Below are 19,602 nucleotides of genomic sequence, written 5' to 3'. Positions count from 1 at the left end.
TCTCTCTGCCAGAGATGGCTCACGGCAGAATGAAGCTGTCATTTGAGCAGTATGACCAAGGATTCTCCTGGTGGTGCTGCCACAGAGCAGAGAAGAATGTCCAGCTGCAGCTGAGCATATGAAAGCCTCCCGCTTCTGTGGGCAGCAGGCCAGAGTGGCTGGGCTCCTCAGGGCACACCTTTGACTTGGCTCCGAGTCCACCACAGAGCAAATGGTCTCCCCACAGCATACGCTGTACATCTAATATCTGGGTGTCAGAGTCTACTGCACTTACCAGATTTATTAGATGGAATTGCAGAGGGCGGAAGTACCAAAAAGTATGAGTAATTAAAACACTGAGCAGCAATATTATTAAAGGTATATTAAAATCAATGACATCCATTTGAAAAGATATATTTCACACCCTGTCCTCCACAGTGGGAGATGTGGCTGAGCAGAAACAGGTCAAGCAGGGAGTATTGTTAATGAAGGTCCTTGTGGAAAAGGCTGCCGGAGACAAAATGAGTTAAAATCTTTATTGTGTCTTGACAGCCCACATGAATCTATGATGATGATAAATGTTCTCATTTAGAACTTTTTCTTTTCCTGAGACATTTTACATGCTATCTCCAATTTGCTTTGAATTTCTCAAAAGACATATGTTCTCAAAAGAAAGTCTCTGCTTGCTTTTCATTAAGTAAGATCTTATCAGGGTGTTTGCATGTGGCATCACGTTTAAACTATTAATCTTATGACAAGATATTAAAAAGGGGGGAGGGGGATTCCTTAACAGGTTGAGGGCCATTACACTTGAGAAATAGCTCTCAGCACCCAACAACAAGCACCGGTCCAGAAACTCAAGTGCAATGATTAATAAGTGCTTTCCTGAAGCTAACGTTCCCAGCGAGAAGGTTGCTCCTCAAAAAGGGGCACAGTGGACAGTGGAAGCAAAAATGGCTTGTGTGCCACTGGGCTGGAACTTGGTGTTGCTGGATCATTGACATGTAGAATCCTGGCTGGGCTCCAGGGAACAATTGTTAATTCTCGGCAACATTAAGGCTTCTCTGGTATCAAGACATAAGCCAATGGGGTAACACAAGTTTGGGGGTAAGGAAAAAGATGATAATTCCCTACTTCTACTATAACACTTCCATAAAATACACAAACACATACACACCTATGAACACACACACACACACACACATCCTAACAGACCAACAGAAACATTGGCTTAAGAAACAGCTTTGAAAAAGAAAAGAAAGAAGAGAAAAGAAAGAAAGGAATAGCTTTAGAGTAAGTCTAGACTTGCTGGGCCATAATACACTATGATAAGGCCTTTGACATTTGTCCTAAGACCGTTGGGAAGTCCTTAGTGGATTTTAAGCCAGAAAATACACAATCATATTTGTACTCTTCAAAGGTCATTTTGACTGCAGTATGGGTAACAGATTTCAAACAGAGAAAGAAGACAGAAGCTATTGAAGGAGTGCGGGAGACTACCTTGGCCTAAGGCAGGCTGATGGAATTAAGCAAAGTGTGTAAATCCCAGCAATACTTTGGATGTCAAATCAAAGGACTTGATGGTGGCTTGAATACTGGGGAGAGAGGATTTCTGGGCATGCAACCAGATGGGTGGTATGGCATTTTCAAAGACAAGGAAGAATGGGGATATTTCAGATGTGATGGAGCAGGTCATGAGTTGGCTTTGGTGCGTTTGAGTTTACAGTGCTTCTAAAATATTTAAGTACTGATGTTAAATTGGGGATGCCCATGCTTAATGTAACCTGACATCTAATCTAGTCAGTATTATCTCATGACCATCTAGATAGCTTTCATTTGTTTTTTGAAGTCAGTCTTAAGTTTTTTTGTTTTAAAATTCAAACGTTTTTGTAACTGGAGAAAATAGGAGATCTTAGTTTGCATCATATTTGTAAATTAAATGTACACAAAATGTCCCTGGAACTGCTTTTCTCCCCACCCCTCTTTTTTTTTAGCCTGAAGAGGTGCTGTCATTTAAAGTAGTAAAAATCATACAGGGGTCAAAGGTCTACCAGAGCATAGGAAAACAAAAACAAAAACAAAACAAAAACCAACCCAGGTAAGAGAAATGAAGTTTGTCATAGTATGGAATCTGTGTCTTCTACTCAATCTTAACCAGCGTTTTCTATTCTTCTCCAGATCATATACGTTTGGTGTGTCTACTCAGCAAATACAGAGTATGGCCACATGGTACTGATCTGGCCAATATGTCAGGGTGAAGCCTGCATTTAGACTACCCACTGGGGGTTCAGAAATATGTCCACTCCATGTTCCCTCCAACTAGCTTGAGAAATGTCTCAGAATTTTCCGTGATATTATTCCGAATCACTCCATGAAATAAATGTCAAGTATTTTATCTCCATTTCCCTAAAAGAGAGAACGGGTTGCTAGGGGAAATGCCCAAGTCAGCCATAAAGCATTTCCAAAGGGAAGACATATTGAATGAAAATGATAATTCTTGTCTTGTTTAACAAGCTCTCATGGCAGCTCCTGGGGGTAGTAAAATTTATACCCCTACCAGGACAGCCCCAGAATACGGCATCAGCACACAATGGAGGGCAGTCCTGGGAAACTGAGAACAATGCTGTTGTCAGCTTCCCTGTACTCAACTGAATAATTTGTCTCTGTCGGATCTGGGAGGTTTGCACCTCATGGGGTAGGAGAGGGTGCGGTCAGTAAGAAATGTTTTACCTAGGCTTTTCTCAAGAAAAAGGATGACCGAGTATGGGTCAAAGTGAAGCAGAACTGAGTTTAAAATTTACAGTACCCTAAAACTGAAGCTGGGTACTGATAATGGATTTGTACTCTTTGAGATGCCCTGGGCTGAGAGAAACGGGGCAGCTAGAGAGATCCCAGAGGGACTTGAGGGAAGGAGGTGCAAGTCATCTTATGGCCTCACAGAACACAGAAGTGGGAAGGAACACGAGGTTGCAGTAAACGCTGGGTTTACTCCCATTCCATACTTGTGCTTTATGATTTTCGACTTTCTCATGAGTCACATGGAATCACTAAGACTTACCTTATAAGGTACTTGTGACGAAGAAATGAGTGAATGATGCCAGGGTTAGAGCGGCACCTGACACCTGGCAGGAGGGCTATACATAGTGGATGATTAATATGGAAGTAAAAGTTCAAGTGTTATTATTAGGAAATTATTTTGGAGCATAATTTGTATTTGTTATTGCACATGAGATTCTCATATAAAGAAAAAGATCCATTTAAAATGAAAAAAAAAGTGACACTTCCGCCTTTTGTCATGAGAGGCAATTCATGTTTAGAGAAAAATAAATCAGAATATTCTCTCATGCCCACAAAAACCAGTGGGTACGCAGGCTATGCCTAAGAATTTGTGATGATGTTTAAGGCAAGGCTACCATGTTCAGACCTTGAATACTGCCTTTTTTCTGACAAGCCCTTGCTGATCATTTCTGATTGGGTCAAGAAGAGTCCCAGCGTGGTATTTTGGAAAATTCTCTTTTAAAAAGGGAAAGTATCATCTTTTATATATTTTTCCTCCACCCCTTCCTGCTGCGTGAAATTTACATCTAATGGTGGGTGCTTATAGAACCATTTTGGGTCACAAGTCATGTCTTTAATGGAAATCAAGTGAAGTAAATCAACAGTATTGAAAGGTTTGTGATTTCAGATACCCGACTAGTACTATGCTAGCTTTGGACTGCTGTATTAATTGTGATAAAAGCCATGCTTCTTTAGAAAAAAGAGCCCCTCACTCTGATGACTAAAACAAATTAGAAATTGATTTCCTTTTCCTGGTTTGGAAAAGACCGAGCGCCTCAAAAATCACCCAGGGACCCAGACTGTTAGGGCACTCTGCCGTTCTAAATATGCGGTTTCTAGCTTGCTTAATTTTTATTATTTCAAGCCAGTGGAAAGAAAAGAGCACAAGGAGCACACACCCAGTGACAGAAGGCACATATCACTTCTGCTCCCGTGGTTTGGGTGAGACCATAGCCTTTCAGCCACACCTGCATGCCGGGAAAGCTAAGAAATTCTCAGCTGGACAATCAGCTCCTGTGCCCAGCGACCATTTTATTACAATAGAAGAAGGGTATAGTGTTTTAGTGAGCAAATTACGGTCTCCACTAAGACCGCTAATCCTCATATTCTGTCCAGATAGTAGAAAAATATCATCCATCTTGTTTAAGATGCATTTGGGGCTTTTGTTTTTCGCAGTTGTACATAATCTTAATCGATACTCTCTTTTCTCATTTCATGGTTTATTCAATGAACTTCTTATCTGTAAATCATATATTTGGATTGGTAGATAAATGTTACATTACATTCCAGCTCTAAAATTCTAAGAATCATCAATCCTTTCTTTCCCAATGTTCTTAATGAACAACTTACAGGTTAAAAAACAAGCATTTAATTTTTCCCCCCACCCTATGGCATTGTAGCAGTCACTTGCAGAGGGGCCCACGGTAAGCTCGTTTGTGTGAAGGTGAGAAGGCAAGCATGGCTGCGAGCTGATTCCACCAGAAGCTGGAAAGGATAAGTCTTTCACTGATGGAGGATGTGGATGGAAGATTTTCAACTACGGTGAAGAATAGCAGTTAGAATATCAGGTTGGAGAGTCTCTTGTTCTAGAAGGCTTCATCTTCTCAGCCTTCCTAGCAAAAGTCACTCCCACAGGATAAGGGGGTTATATTAGTGAGAACACTTTTGTTTGAAAGCGACTGAAAACGTTAGCCAAAAGGATTTAATAAGATATGACTGATGTTATCTGGAGATATATTTGTTTGGGGAGAGAATTATTTCGAGGAGAGCTTGAGTCCTGGTTCAGATGATGTCACCAGATATATTTCTTGGTTCTGTTTCTTTGGAGTTGGCTTCTCTCTTTCTGTCTCTCTCAAACTCTCTCTCGGTCTCTCTCATCACCACACCTCCTTCCCTAGAAGATTCGGGTTTACAACCACACAAAAGAGAGAGTCTGCCTCCCCATTCAGTAGTTTGAGAATTGAGTCTCACTGCCCTGATTAGGCAGCCTTGGTTTGTATCCCTGTCTATGGCCCATGCACTATGACCAGGAAAGTGGAACGAACAGATGACTTAGCTTTGTTTCCACACTGCACCCCTGAAGGACAGGCAGAGTAAGCTTGAAGCCAAGCACACAAGCTGAATGTGGGACAGTCAGGGCATTGTGGCCATAAAAAGAGAAAATAGAATAGTGAGTGTCAAGAACTCCATACATTCCTTTCATTTTTGTCCCAGACGTGAAACTTCAAAGGGACAGAGTTCAAGGTCTCTATCTAGTTAATGTTTCCATCTTCAAGTGCAACATCTCTGAGTAATGTACAGCCCTCCCAAGTCATGTTAAGATGTTGGTGCTCGTGGTTGGTTGACCCATGGTTAATGAGTAAGTTTAACTAGCCCAAGATACTCAGTGCACAATGGTAGTCTGTTGTCCATGACTAACTAGTAAGTTTAACCATCTCAACACATGCAGTGAACAATGGTGGAAAAAGGACAAGGTAACTGTAACCAAAACGTTTATTTAGAAAGCAGGGTGGGTGGAAAACAATGCACACTGAATTCCAGGTCATGGTATGCATGCATCTTAGTCTAGGGGCAGGGAAAGCAGTGACTCATTGCCTTGACAGGGAAAATTTTGTTCACTCGGTCTGGTTGACCTTGGTTTTATTCTCTGACATCATTGCCCATCATCATTTTTTTTTTTTTTTCTTATTGCTCCTGTTTCCAGTCTGTGGAAGGATCTCCTTTGTGCCTTGTCTTGCTCAAGAATTGGGTACTGGGGAAGATGCTCTTTCAAGATGCTTTTTTGGAACCCACTTCATTTTCGTATTTTCAGAGGTCTGGGAATTATTTTACATGTTAGCCAGAAATTTTTATTGACCTATCTCCTTACCTCAGTCAATGTCACATTCTAGCTACTAGCTTTTGCAAAACATCATTGAAGGAATTAACTTTAATATAACATTACTCTTTTACTTGAAAATGATTAGAAGCTCAACTCAAACTGGTTTAAGCAAAAGGAGAAATTTATTGATGTAGATAATTGAGAAGTCCAGGAATAGCATTGGCTTCAGGTAGAACTTATTATGTTCAGATGTACACTTATCTATCCATCTACTTCTTCTAGGTCCATTCCATTCTCAGACTTCATATGGGGGCTTCCAACAGCTTCAAAATCATACCAGAATATCTTGGAGGTCTTTCTCTTTCCAAGCCAATTAAGATAATTTGGCTAAATAAAAAAGGAACAGATTCTGAGTAACATAGACACTTGCATGCACACAAAACCCCACCATACAAATCTACTTAAAATGTGGGTGGAAATGTGGAGCTTACTGGTGTTTCCTCATATTCCCCATTTGAGAAGAAATCTGAAAGCCTGGATTCTCTACATGGGGGACTGAGTCTTAGAAAACATGTCGTTTAACCTAGATGTCACCAGCCCGGTGGAGAATGCCGTGTGAGAAAAGTTGCTTAAATAATTTATTTTTGATTTTGTTGTTCTAAGTACTTTTTGTCCCTGAGACTCCTGAAGAACAAACATTTACATCAGGGCAGCAACAATAACATAGTGACTGAGATGATAGTAGCTATGTAGCATTCTTTCTGACCTGATGGTTAATTTGTGTCAACTTGGTTAGGCCATATACCTAGGTATTCTTTCTAAACATGGCTTTGAATGTTGCCTGAAAGTTTTTATTTAGATGAGATTAACATTTAAATCCATAGACTTTGAGTCAAACAGATTCATGTCATAATGTGGGTGGGCCTCATCCAATCACGTGAAGGCCTTAGGGGAAAAAAAAGACTCAGGATCCCCTAGGAAGAGGGAATTCTACCTACAGAAAGTCTTTAGAATCAAGTTGCTGCATCAGTTCTTCCCCAGGGTCTCCAACTTGCTCGTCAACCCTACAGATTCTGGGCATGCTAGTCTCCACAATCACATGAGCCTGTTCCTTAAAATAACTTTTTCTTTTTGTCTCTGTCATTCTTCTTACACACACACACACACACACACACACACACAGACACACACCCTGCTAGTTCTATTTCTTTGGAGAATCCTACTACAGAGAATCCTACTACGTAGAGCTAATGTAGGTATGGTACTAATACATTGGGCAGGGTCAACTCAGTTTCCTATCGCTGCTGTAACAAATGACCCTCAATTTAATAACTTCCAACTGCATACATGTAGTTTCAGAGGTCAGAAGTCTGACACAGGTCTTGTGTGGCTAAATCAAGGTGTCGGTAGGCCTTCATTCCCTCTGGAGGCTCTAGGAAAGAATCGGTCTCCTTGCCTTTTTCAGCCCTAGAAGTGACTTGAATTCTTTGGTTGGTAGCAACTTCCTCCATCTGCAAAGCCTATGGTGAGGTATCTTCCAATCTCTTTGAGTTTGATTCGCCCGACTCTATCTTATAGAGACCCTTGTGATCACCTTGGCCCCACCATATCTCCCTCAAAATCCTTCATTTAATCACACCTGCAAAGTCCCCTTTGCCATAAATGACACACTCACAGGTTCTGGGGATGAGGACATGGACATTTTAGAGAATCATTATTCTACCTACCACAGCTCTTAAAAAAAGATTGGCATTTTGGGATGCCTCCAGTCACCCATTCAACAAGTACTTACTGAAGGCCTACTACAGGCTGTGATCTGGGACAACTTTGTGCTGTTCTGGAAGTTGGAATTTCAGCCAGCAGTACACAAGATAGATGCGGTTTTCACCCTGTTGGAGACCATACCTAGTAGGCCCTGACACACACAGATATGAAAATAAGCACATATAATCAGGCAATTTTAAATACGGATAAGAACCTGCAAAAAGAAAGAAAAAAGAAAAATAATAATATGGAGCAGTGGGATGTCTAGAGGTTGGCTGGATGATTTCTGAGGTGCAAGTTTTTGAGCTGCAACTTAAAATATAAGAAGCTGCCAGCCACGCCAAGATATGTGAGAACATCTCAGGTGGAGAAAAGAGCCATGGCACAGGCCTCAGTTAGTAATACATGTGGTATGTTTGAGAAAAACGTCATGCTAGTGCATAGGGAAAGCACGATACAAGAGAGTGTCCAGATAGAAGTAGAGACAGGTCCTGTAGGGCGGGGCAAGGAGTTCGGATTTACTAAAGGCCTCAGCAGGCAACATGTCTTCCCTCACAGAATGTTCCTTGGTAGAGAAACATGATACCAAGAAGGACCTGCTCACCAGGTGAGCTGTCAGTGACTCTTTTCTGGCTGAGGAAAAATTGGTCAAAAATCTTCTCTTCAGCACCTTATCCCTGATAGCAATTTTACTTTTTCCCAGAGAATATTTCTTAACCACACCAGCAGTTTGCCACAATCAGTACACGGGCAAAACTTAAGCAGAGAGCAACAACTCTTTGAGCTTACATATAAATATCTGAATTTGCTGATCCTTTTTCAAATGTGTTTTACTTGTGTGGAAATAACCCCTGAATATTCACAGAAAAAGAGAAAATTAGGTGTGTTATCTTTTAGCTGAATGATTTGGTATTAGTTTCTTTTCACTACCCAATAAAAAAGCACGGATGACTTCCCGGCTCTCCTGGACTCCAATTTCAACTATGTTTCAAGAAACTCTATTTTAAGTTTCTGCTCTTCACAACCGGAGAAATTCTCTGTGTTTCTCAACACATATAAACCTGGCATGGAAAGAGGGGAAAGGAAAGGGGAAAATTGCTTTGGTAATCCTGTAGGGTAATTCAGCTTGAGGGGGAAAAAAGAGTCACAACCTTATTTTTCAAATTCAAATAAAAAGAAATGTATCCTTTGCTGTGGTGGCAGGGAGGCCAGGATGAAAAACGGAGTTAAATAGCCACTGGAGAACCAGAGGCAGCAAAGAGCAATTAAACGAAAAGCATCATAAGAAAAACAAACAAACATGCAAACAACACACAAGGGCTAGCTTGATCCATGGTAAGAATATCAACCTTTGTCCCAGTTCTATCTAGAGTGCTGTCCGTACTAGACCTTTCTCTTGCCCCACAGCCACCCAGTTCATTAATTTATGGTTTATTCTTCCTAAATTTCTTGTAGCAAAAATAAGCAAACAGATTTGTATCCTTATTGTCTGTTCTCTCTCACCGAAAAAGGAAGCATGTTACCCTATGCTTTGCTTTTTGTCTACATAGCTTTTAATAACTCCCTATCAGTTTCTCTCTCTCTCTCTCTCTCTCTCTCTCACTGTGTGTGATTTCACACTCCATTGTTTCATGGTTCTACTGTCATTACTCGGTCTCCTATGAATGAATGGTCTTTTGGGTCATTTCCTATATTGCTATCGTGTATAATGATGAATATGTAACTTTGGTTTTGTATCTGTGGGACAGCAGCTTCAGGCAAATTCCTAGAAGTGGGGTGGTTGTGTCAAAGGGTAAACATGTGTGTAGTTTTGCAAGACATTGCCAAAGTCCTTCAAGTGAGATTGTACAGTGTTGCACTCCCACGAGCAATTTGTGAATGCCAGTTTCTCCACAGCCTCACCAAGAATGGGGTGGTAGTCTTTAAAAATTGTGCCAGTCTGATACTTAAGAAATTGTGTCACACAGCAGACTTAATTAGCGTTTCTCTTATTGTAAGTAAAGTTGAATACTTATTAACACCAGAGTTAAGTCCTTTTTCTGGAATTATGTTTCTGTGGTTTTTTGTCCATTTATCTCTAAGCTTTTGATATTTTTTCCTTTTTAGTGAAACATGTGTTCTGTATCTCTGTGACACCTGAGTTTGTTTTTTTTTTCTTTTGCAGTGTTTTCTTTTGTTTATTTGTTTATTTTAGGTTTGGCTTATGGTTTCTTTGATATGTGATTTGTTTCTGCTTAGTAAGATTTACCAGTCTTTTCTTTTATTGCAATTGGATTGTGAATCTAGTTGAAAAGGCTTCCTCTGCTCCAAGATTATAAAAAATTCACCCGTGTTTTCTGTTAATAGTTACATGGTCTCATTATGTACACTTCCATTTCAGATTCATTCGGTATTTTTCCTGGTGCATTGTGGGAGGTAGGAATCCATTTTTATCTTTTTTCCAAATGGCCATCCTGGTGACTTTTTCTTTATTTTTCTTCTTTTCCAGAAATTTCCAAGCTATTCTTTCATGTTTATTTTTTCATATGATCTTCAAAAACATCTTGATGAGGAGTGTGTTTGTGGAGGAATGGGGGGAATTGCACAGAATTTATACATTCAATTGAAAAAAATGATATCTTTATGATAATGGAAAGCATTCTATCCAAGGACAAGTACCTCCTCCCATTTATTTAAATCTCTGTCTTTATCAGAAATGTTTTTAAGTTTTTATCATATATATTCCGCCCATGTCTTGTTAAGTTTATTCCTAAATATTGGGACAGAGGGGGAAAAATTGTAAGAGAAATTTCCTATGGCAACTGTTATTAGTCATTGTCTATACATATAGAGGTTATCGGTTTGTAGGTAAATTTTATATTCTCTACCAATGTTGTTTGTGTTAGTTTTGTTTAGATTTTGAATTTTTAAAGCTTTCTTTGAGATATAGCTCATGAGTAAATTTGGTAAAAAATATATGTTAGAAAAAGAGGCATGTTCAATTTTTTAAAGTAGAAATTTCAATATACCTATAAACTGATGTTTAATAATTCTAATAGTCAATGATCTATGTTAATTTCTCTGTATTTGAATGGACAAAGCCTATTGATCTCTTTTAATATTTCCCAAACTAAAAAATTATATTTCTCTAAATTTCCTCCTTTTTTAAAATGAATTTTGTTCTGGTACTTTGAATCTGTTATTTGTCTCTACTGAAACTTCATTGTGCACTGTATTGTTGTCAAGGTAAATACATGGTTCATATTTTTTCTCAAATAAGGTTACCATTCTAATTTAATTTTTGTTTCAATAAACAAATTTTTGCACTTTTTTGTTTAAGTTCTCCACTTACTATTTGTTTTAAGTATTTTTCTTCTAAGGATACATTTATTTTTGTGGCTATCATATAATTTTACTACATGTTTTCAAACTTAATAGCTATCACTAAATTTTTCCCCAAGGTGGATGTAGTGTTTATTCCTACCAGCAGCCAAGGATAGCTCCAAGTGTATCATGTTTTTATAAAACTCTATAATTTATTCCCATCTGATGACCATTAAATAGATTCTCATTGTGAGGGGTTTTGGTTTTTTTCTTTCATTTTTGAACACATTTTTTAATATTTTCTTGGGAATATGTATGTCTTTCACTTCTGCAAACAACTTGTTCAGAGACTTGTTTCTATTTTCCTTATTAATATTTAAGACCTCTTGAAATATCCTAGATGCTAGTTCTTTGCTAATCCTATTCATCAGGAATATTTTCTACCAGTTTTTGGGTTCCATTTTTTTTTTCATCAATCTTTTCTTTTATGGCTTATGTTTTTGTTTGTTTGTTTGTTTGTTTTGGCTTATGCTTTTTTATATCTTGTTTAAAAATCCTTCCCTGAGGTTCTTAAAGATAATCTCCAATATTTTCTTCTGAAATTTTGCAGTTTCTTTCTGCTTTTAAGTTTTTGGTAGATCTGGGATTGACTTTTTTTGCATGGTGTGGAATAGGCATAAACTTTAATGTTTTCCTATAAGACTAACCAGTTTTTCCTGCACTCTGTACTTAATAATCAATATTTTGCCTACTGATCTAAAATGGCACTTCTCTTTTATATTAAATTTCCTTTAATGGTTTATTTATGCACTTTCTATTTTGCTTTATTGGCTTCTTTGTTTTAGCCCATCTTAAAATTATAGAGTGTTATATTTTATTGCTTTATAATAAAGCCTGATTTCTGGTGGGAAATTTATTTCACTTTTCTTGACTATTGACTATTCATTACTTTTCATGTAAATTTTAGCAACTTGTCAAGACATAAAAACACTTGTTGGGCTTTGTATTTGAATTTTCTTGTTTTTATATGTTAATTTGTGCAAAATAAACATCTCAACTGTATGAGCTTATCTTATCCATGAATATGGTCAATCCCTCCCTTAATTTAGGTTGTCTTTAATGTAATTTTCCCACAGGTCCTATGATTTTTTCTTAGTTGTGCTATTTGTCCTTATTTTGGTATGAATAGTCAGTTACCTTTTAAAGAAATTTAAAAAGAAATAAAATACCATATATACAAGCATATTTAACATTTCTGGTGTACTTCTTTTTGGGTTATTTAGTTTCCCACCTATTATTATTTTTCTCCAGCCTGAAGAATTTGTTTTTAATATTCCTTAAGATGGTGTTGTATGGGCAATGAATAAAATTGTTCATAATATTTTTAAAATTTTTTCCCATGAGTATAGGATTTTAGTGATTCCTCTGCTTTCACTACTAGTATAGATAACTTCTGTTTTCTGTTATTTTGTTCATCAGTCCAGCTAGACGTTTGTTAACTTGATTGATCTTTGCAGAGAACCAACTTTTGCTTTTGATGACTTACTATATTGTATTCTTTTTTACATTTCTTTGATTTTATTGTTATCCTTATGATTTCATTTTCTTCATTGTACTTACCTTATGTTTCTTTTGATTTTCTTTTTCCAATTTAAGTTAGAAGCTTAGATCATTTAGACTTTTCTACTTTATTTATGTAGATATTTAAGCTATAAATTTACCTCTAGGCCCTGTACTAGATGCATCTTATAAAGTTTGTATGTTGTATTTTCATTATCTTTCTGTTTAGAATTTTTTTTAATTTCTCTTGTTATTTTTTTTTTTGACTCATGAGTTATTTAGAATTCATTTAGCTATTTTTTTCTGAAAATCTTTTAAATTTTAATTATTGTGGACTATATTTGATTGCTGGATATAGTATTTAATTATAATGATACATTTTTTTCCTTTCAGCATTTTAAAAATATCATTTTGTCATTTCTTAGTTTGCTGTGTTTCCGGTAAGAAATTTTTTCTGTTTCCCTCTGTTTGTAATCTCTTCCTCACCCTCCCAACCTCCCTGCTACCCTGCCTCTGGCTACTTTTAAGATTTTCTCTTTGTCAGTGTTTTTAAGAAATTTTATTTTGATATGGCTTGTGGCTTTTCTTGTGTTTATTTTCTTGTGATTCAATGATATTCTTGATTCGATATATTGATATTTTTCATCAAATACAAAAAATGTTTGCTCAGTCTTTATGTTTTCTGACCCCTGAATACTTCATGATCTGATTACATGCTTGTTAGTTTGCTTCATATTATCCTACAGGGCATAAGTCTCTGCTTTTGCTTGTTCAGTTGTTTGTTTCAGCATTTCTTTTTCTATTTTCTTAGATTAGTTTCTATTGTTCTATCATCAAATGCTCTCCTCTTTTCTCTCACAGTATGTAGTTTGTTTTTACTATCTAGAAATATTTTCATTTCAGAAAAATATTTTCATTTAATTTCAATATCTGAAATGAACTTTTCAGCTCTAGATGTTCTAATTTTAATATACAATTTCAATTTCTGCCTTCTTTTCCTTTAAGGCTTGATTATACATATGAAATCTATTTCAACTTCAGCAGGCAATTCACTTATAGAACAGCTTGACCTTTTCAAGTTTTAAAAGAATGCTTTGCTATGGTGAGTCTAGTATAGTTTTTACTAATGTACTCCTTTAATTCTATATCTAACACATAAGCTTTCTGGTATCCCTACTGGATGCCCAGCATATTCAGTGAGCTCGCACCACTCTGGCTGGTTGGAACTCCAATGTCTCCATGTGCTTCTGGTCTGCAAGTTTCAATTGTCATTCAGTGCTATGGTGTTAATGTTTGTGTCCCCTCAAATTCATATGTTGAAATCCTAATAGCCAATATAATGGTATTAGGATGTGGGACTTTGGGACTGGGTCATGGGAACAGAGCCCTCATGAATGAGATTAATGCCTTATTAAAAGAGGCTCTAGAGAGATCCTTTGCCCTTTCCATCATGAAAGGACTCAATGAGAAGTCATTGCCCATGAATTAGGAAGAAAGCCTTCACTGGAATATGACCATGCTGGTACCTTGATCTTGGACTTGCCTAGCCTCTGGGACTGCAAGAAATAAATATCTGTTGTTTGTAAGCCACTCAGTCTGAGGTATTTTGTGATAGTATTTCAAATGGACTAAGAAAGAAAATTGGTATCAAGAAGTGGGCTTGCTTCTGTAACAAATATCGAATAATGGGGAAGTGGCTTTGGACTGGGTAATGGATAGAGGCTGGATGGGTTTGGAGGTACAAGCTGGAGCAAACCCTTGTTGTCATGAATGGAAGCCTAAATTCAATTCTCTTCAGAGCCCAAAAGGAAAAGAGACATATAGAGAAAGCCCAAATTTTCTTAAAGAATATGTAAGTGGTTGTGAACAAAATGTTGGTAGAAGTATAGATGGTAAAGGTCATTCTAATGAGGTCTCAGACAGAAATGAGGAATATGTTATTGAACATGGCAGAAATGCCATCCTTGTTACAAAGTGACAAAGGGCTTGGTTTAATTGTGTTGGTGTCCTAGTGTCTTGTAGAAGATAGAACTTGTGAGGGATGAAATTGGATATTTGGCTGAAGCTATTTTTTAAGCAAAGTGTTGAAGGTGCAGCTTGGCTTCTCTTGAATGCTAATAGTAAAATGAGGACAAAAAATGACTTGAAGATGGAATTACCAAAAAGGAAGCAGAATTTAAAATTTTAGAAATTTTTCAGCCTATCCCTATTGCATGAAATAAGAAAGTGTATTTGGAAGAGGACACTAAAAGTGTGACCAAGTGACCCTCTGATAAGGAGATGCATATGTGTGTGAACAGCAAACTTAATCAGTCACCCCAGCAGAAAAACAGCCAATATAAACTCAGGAGAAAGGAGACAGAAAGGACTGAAGGAACGTTGTCAGACTCATTAGGTTTTATAGGACAGAACCACAAAGCTACTGAGCTGTGAATGTGCAAAATTCTTTATGACAGAAGAAGAAGGATCCCAAAGGTGAATTAGAGGTCATTAGAGCTGCCTCATCAATTTCAAAAATGGGGGTCATTGCCTGGGTTTCAACAGACCAGAGAAATCACGCCCAAAGTTGTGGGGGTAAAACACCCACCCAGCAGAGTCATCGGGACAATGACTATCTCCACCTAGCTTTTGAAAGACATGTCTGCTTGGAACTGTGGGTAAGGGGGAGACCACTGCACAGAGGCGATACTCTGGGATGGGGCCACCCCCGGAATCCCACCTGGGAGAGCCATAGGCATGTGATCAATCCATGAGAGCTGCAAAGTGCAATAGAAGTTGTGCCCTGGAAAGCTGTTGGGGCAGGACAGTCTGTCTAATGGGTTTAAAAGGCTGAACCTTTGTCCCAGTGGGCCATAAAGTTTAGGATTTGCTAAGGACCTGTTACCTCTTTCTTCTTTTCTAATGTTCCCCTTTGGAATAGAATAGGAGTATTTATCCTGTGTCTTTGCTGCACCTGTATTTTGGAAGCACACAACTTTTTTGACTTCATACCTTCACAACTGGAAAGCAATTTGCTTCAGGATGAATCCTATTACTGGTATCTGACTTAGATAATATTCAGATAAGACTTTGACTTAGACTTTTGATTTGATGCTGGTGTAAGTTGAGACACTCAAAACTATTAGAACTGTAAGAAATAAGTTTCTAGAAACCATAGAAAATAAGTTTCTTTTATTTATAAGCTACCTAGTTCCTAGTTTTGTTATCATTCCCCAAATGGACGAAGACTTTCAGTTTATCATTACCTAATGAGTTTTCTTTCTCCAGGAGTTCTTTGTTTTGACTGTAGCACCTCACTGTACACAGTGCAAACTTTTTTTTTTTCTTTTAACATTTACCAAAAACTTGAGACTCCTTGCAGATTTGGGGGGAAATTTCTCTGAATAGTTTTTTTTTTTTTCTTTCCACTTAGCTCCACAGATTCTAGTTACCTAACCCTCCCCAAGTGCTGCTTTATGTTTCCTCAATTTAGGGAGGCTGCTGTGGTTCTCATTGGATTCCCCCCCTTTGCACCACAGCCTAGAGAATGCCTCCAGGAGAAACCTGGGGAAATCACAGGGCTCATCTCATCATTTCACTCCTTTCAGAAATCACAGTCTTGCAATGTTTTTTTGCTGTTGTTGTTTATTTGCTTGTTTGTTTGTTTTTGTCCAAAGTCTAAAATTAGTTGGTTTGTGTATTTTGTTCACTCTAAATTATTCGAATCTTGGGGCACCTGGGTGGTTCAGTGGGTTAAGCCTCTGTCTTCGACTCAGGTCATGATCCCAGGGTCCTGGGATTGAGCCCCGCATCGGGCTCCTTGCTCAGCAGGGATCCTGCTTCCCCCCCTTTTCCCTCTGCCTGCCTCTCTGCCTACTTGTGATCTCTGTCTCTCTATCAAATAAATAAATAAGATCTTTAAAAATAAATAAATAAATAAATAAATAGTTCATATCAGAAGGGCTGATCCAGTACTAGTTACTCCACCATGACCTGAAGCAAAAGTTTTCTGCCTAGCACTTTACTCTTCAAAGAAATAGAGACTATTATTGTTAGGAAAAAAGTCTAAGGAACAATAGGTCAACATGCCCTACTCCCATAGGAGTTTCCTTTTTGAAATATTCAATAAGTGGCTGTTTAGACAATATTGAATCCCCTCCAGTAATGAGGAGACCACAATTTCCAAAGGAAGCGTACATCTCAGGCTGGTAGGAAAGTCTTCTGCATCATAAGAACTCTGTCTCTCTGTAACTCCTCCATCATTCCTGTTTTATTTCTCAAGCGTGCACACAGAGGGTCTACCCTGTCTTCCACCAAACAGTCCTGCACACAGTTGGCAATAGTACCATGTCCCTGCAAGGCCAACACTTCTCCAAGACTAAGCCTGCCTGGTTTCCTCTTCCACATGCTTCCAGATTGAGCAGGTAAGGTGGAAAACCAACTGTTCATTATTCTCCTCCTTGCCCTTAAGTCTAGGCCCCAAGACTTTTGAAATCTCAGGAGAAAATGCCCTCCGAAGCCCTCTTGCACTCTTAACTTGAATCGGAGATGCCTAACTTGATCTACAGATCCCTCAGCTGTTGCAAACACGCTGTGTCCTTAGCATCTTTCAGCATCTCCGAGGACCATGTGAAAAGAGCCCTTTCTTAGCTGTGTGACCCAGAAAAACCACTCCTGACCAAGCTTTCAAATGGAGCTACAGAACAAGGAAATAACTGCTTCCTTAACTAAGAATTGGGAACTTGAGGAACAGGAAGAAATTATAATTCTATTGAAGTATAGGTTTCTGTTTCCTAAATGATAACTTAAGAATAAAATTGGAGATAAAATTTCAGTCCTCTAAAAGTCAGTAAACAAAGAGGAGTGATACTTAATGATTCTAATGTTATTTGTTGCTTTAGTTTATCCTAATATTGAGATTTCAGCACTTTGATTTTATTCTGAAGTTAGGATTAATCTTACTTAATAAATGTCTCATAGTCAAGTTGAAAAAATACATTGTCTTGCAAAACATGTTCACCTGCTTCTCTTCATTTCTAATAAGGACGTGTCTGGGGGCAGTGGGCTTCATAGCCCAAACCTGACAGTGGTTTTAATTGGTTTCTAATTCATTTCTTTAGGCTACGCCTTATTTCTTTTGGTCCCTAGGTCTGTACTAATCTGCATAACAGCATTAACAGAACATTGTGAAACATAATTCTCACTCATTAAAGAAATGCAGATGCTAAATGTCACACATTTACATTTTGAAACAGTGACTTCCTTCAATCTACTTTATCTTATTTAACTTTTAAAAAATGATTTCCCAAGGGCTAAAGTGTAGGAAAACCTTAGTAAGTAACTTTACCTCAGGCACTTTAAAAAAAATTTTTTTTTTTTAAATCACACATAGCAGTTCTGCCCAAGTGTCTCCTTATTAGCATGGGATGTTTACATGACTGCAATGGATTCTGCAACTGACTAGAACCCATACACATACTCTGTTTTCTAAGACAGAATAGTTGATGGCTGATCCTTGCTTTCTCTTCACGGGCTCTTTATTTGCCCAATTAAACTTGTCTCATAAACTCACTGCTTCTTTATGTAATGATTAGGCTTCAGGATTAGATCTGATGTTGGAGTCCGATCTTTGGTTATTCAGCTTTACTACACATAGAGAAGAAACATTTTTCAGTGGCTTATGGTGAAGAAAAGGAGAGAGAAGATTTGAAGTGTCTGATATTTTCTTGTCACTGCAAGCCATGAATGGATTTAAGCACACAAGCACACACACTTGTCACTGCAAGCCATGAATGGATTTAAGCACACAAGCACACACACACAAAACAATTGATCACAAGATGGGCCGGGGAGTTATCCTGAAAGAGAACTTGGCTAGATACTACAGGTTTCAACTGCAAGGGACCAGAAAATGAACAGCAAGGAGTAACCTGCAACTTCTATCCTCTGATCTTTGCCTTATTTTCCTAATACTGGCTGACTGTAAGTGACTGTGAATCCACAGGCACTTACCATCACCAGCTAGAGTTCAAGAGCTTTCTAAGTTCAGTGAATTTTCATTAGCTTCTTTGGCTCCGTTCTACTTTCAGCTTTTCCTTTTTCAACTTGCAAAATATATTGCATTCCTACCATGGGCCAAACCCCATGGTAGGTGTGGAAGATGCAAAGATAAATGTCAAAATCCCTTCCTTGAAAGAGCTCATAAGACAATACAACTGGGAGTTGAAACAGAGTTTAATAAGCCTTAGAATTGAGCTTTACTGGGTCCAAACCTAAATTTTGTTGCATCAGAGAGCTCCTGAAAGAGGTACTACGTGCACTGAATCTTAACAGATGGACAATTAGCAGGCAACGCCACTGGTGTAGGCTTCAGAAGAGTGAGAAAGGAGGCATCAGGTACAAGCATGTGGAAATCCAAGGAAATAAGATGAGCTCAGGTAATGCTGAGTGGTTTTGTGTGGCGGGGCCACTGGGCATTTGCACGTACATTTTAAGTGGTTTGTTCGGTGTCCTGAGGTGGTGACTGAGGCTGGGTTTAAACCGTATCTTCCTGAATCTAAAATCTGTTTTTAACCATGGCTATCCATACCATAAGATTTAAAAGCATACAGCCACAATTAGATATTTGGTAATATAAAGTTTATTATTGTCTCAATGGATCTTCTTTTGCAAATTGTCTCAGGCAATTTCATCTTGGAGAAGTAGGCTTAATTTTGCTGTTTATTACAAAGTTTTTTACTTTCATTCCTATAAAAAGTATTATTTGTCTAAAATTTCATGCTTAGCATTTAAAAATAATAAAAGGTCTCACTCAGTTTTATATCAATGACAGTTTAATTGCAAGGATCTACTTAAACTAGAGTAATAATAGGATTCAACTCAAGTAAAGAATGGAGAATTTGAGCTTTCACTCATCAATACAACTCTATTCTGTAAGGAAATAATTTTGTCATCAACTGCCTTAATCTTTTCTCAGATTACCTCAATTACATTTTGTTCATTCTATTATTGGGTTCTTCAGAGACTGAAAGGCACAATTTTGTTATCATATTTTATTTTAAGTAGATCAGGTTTGTAGACAATTTGGTTGCAGGAAACATCAACAGGATTATCTTCCCTATCAAATAAAGGGTGCTAAT

The sequence above is a fragment of the Mustela nigripes genome, chromosome 2 (assembly GCF_022355385.1).
Source record: "Mustela nigripes isolate SB6536 chromosome 2, MUSNIG.SB6536, whole genome shotgun sequence".
NCBI classification, from domain to species: Eukaryota; Metazoa; Chordata; class Mammalia; order Carnivora; family Mustelidae; genus Mustela; species Mustela nigripes.
Note: the sequence above shows the minus strand (reverse complement) of the source record.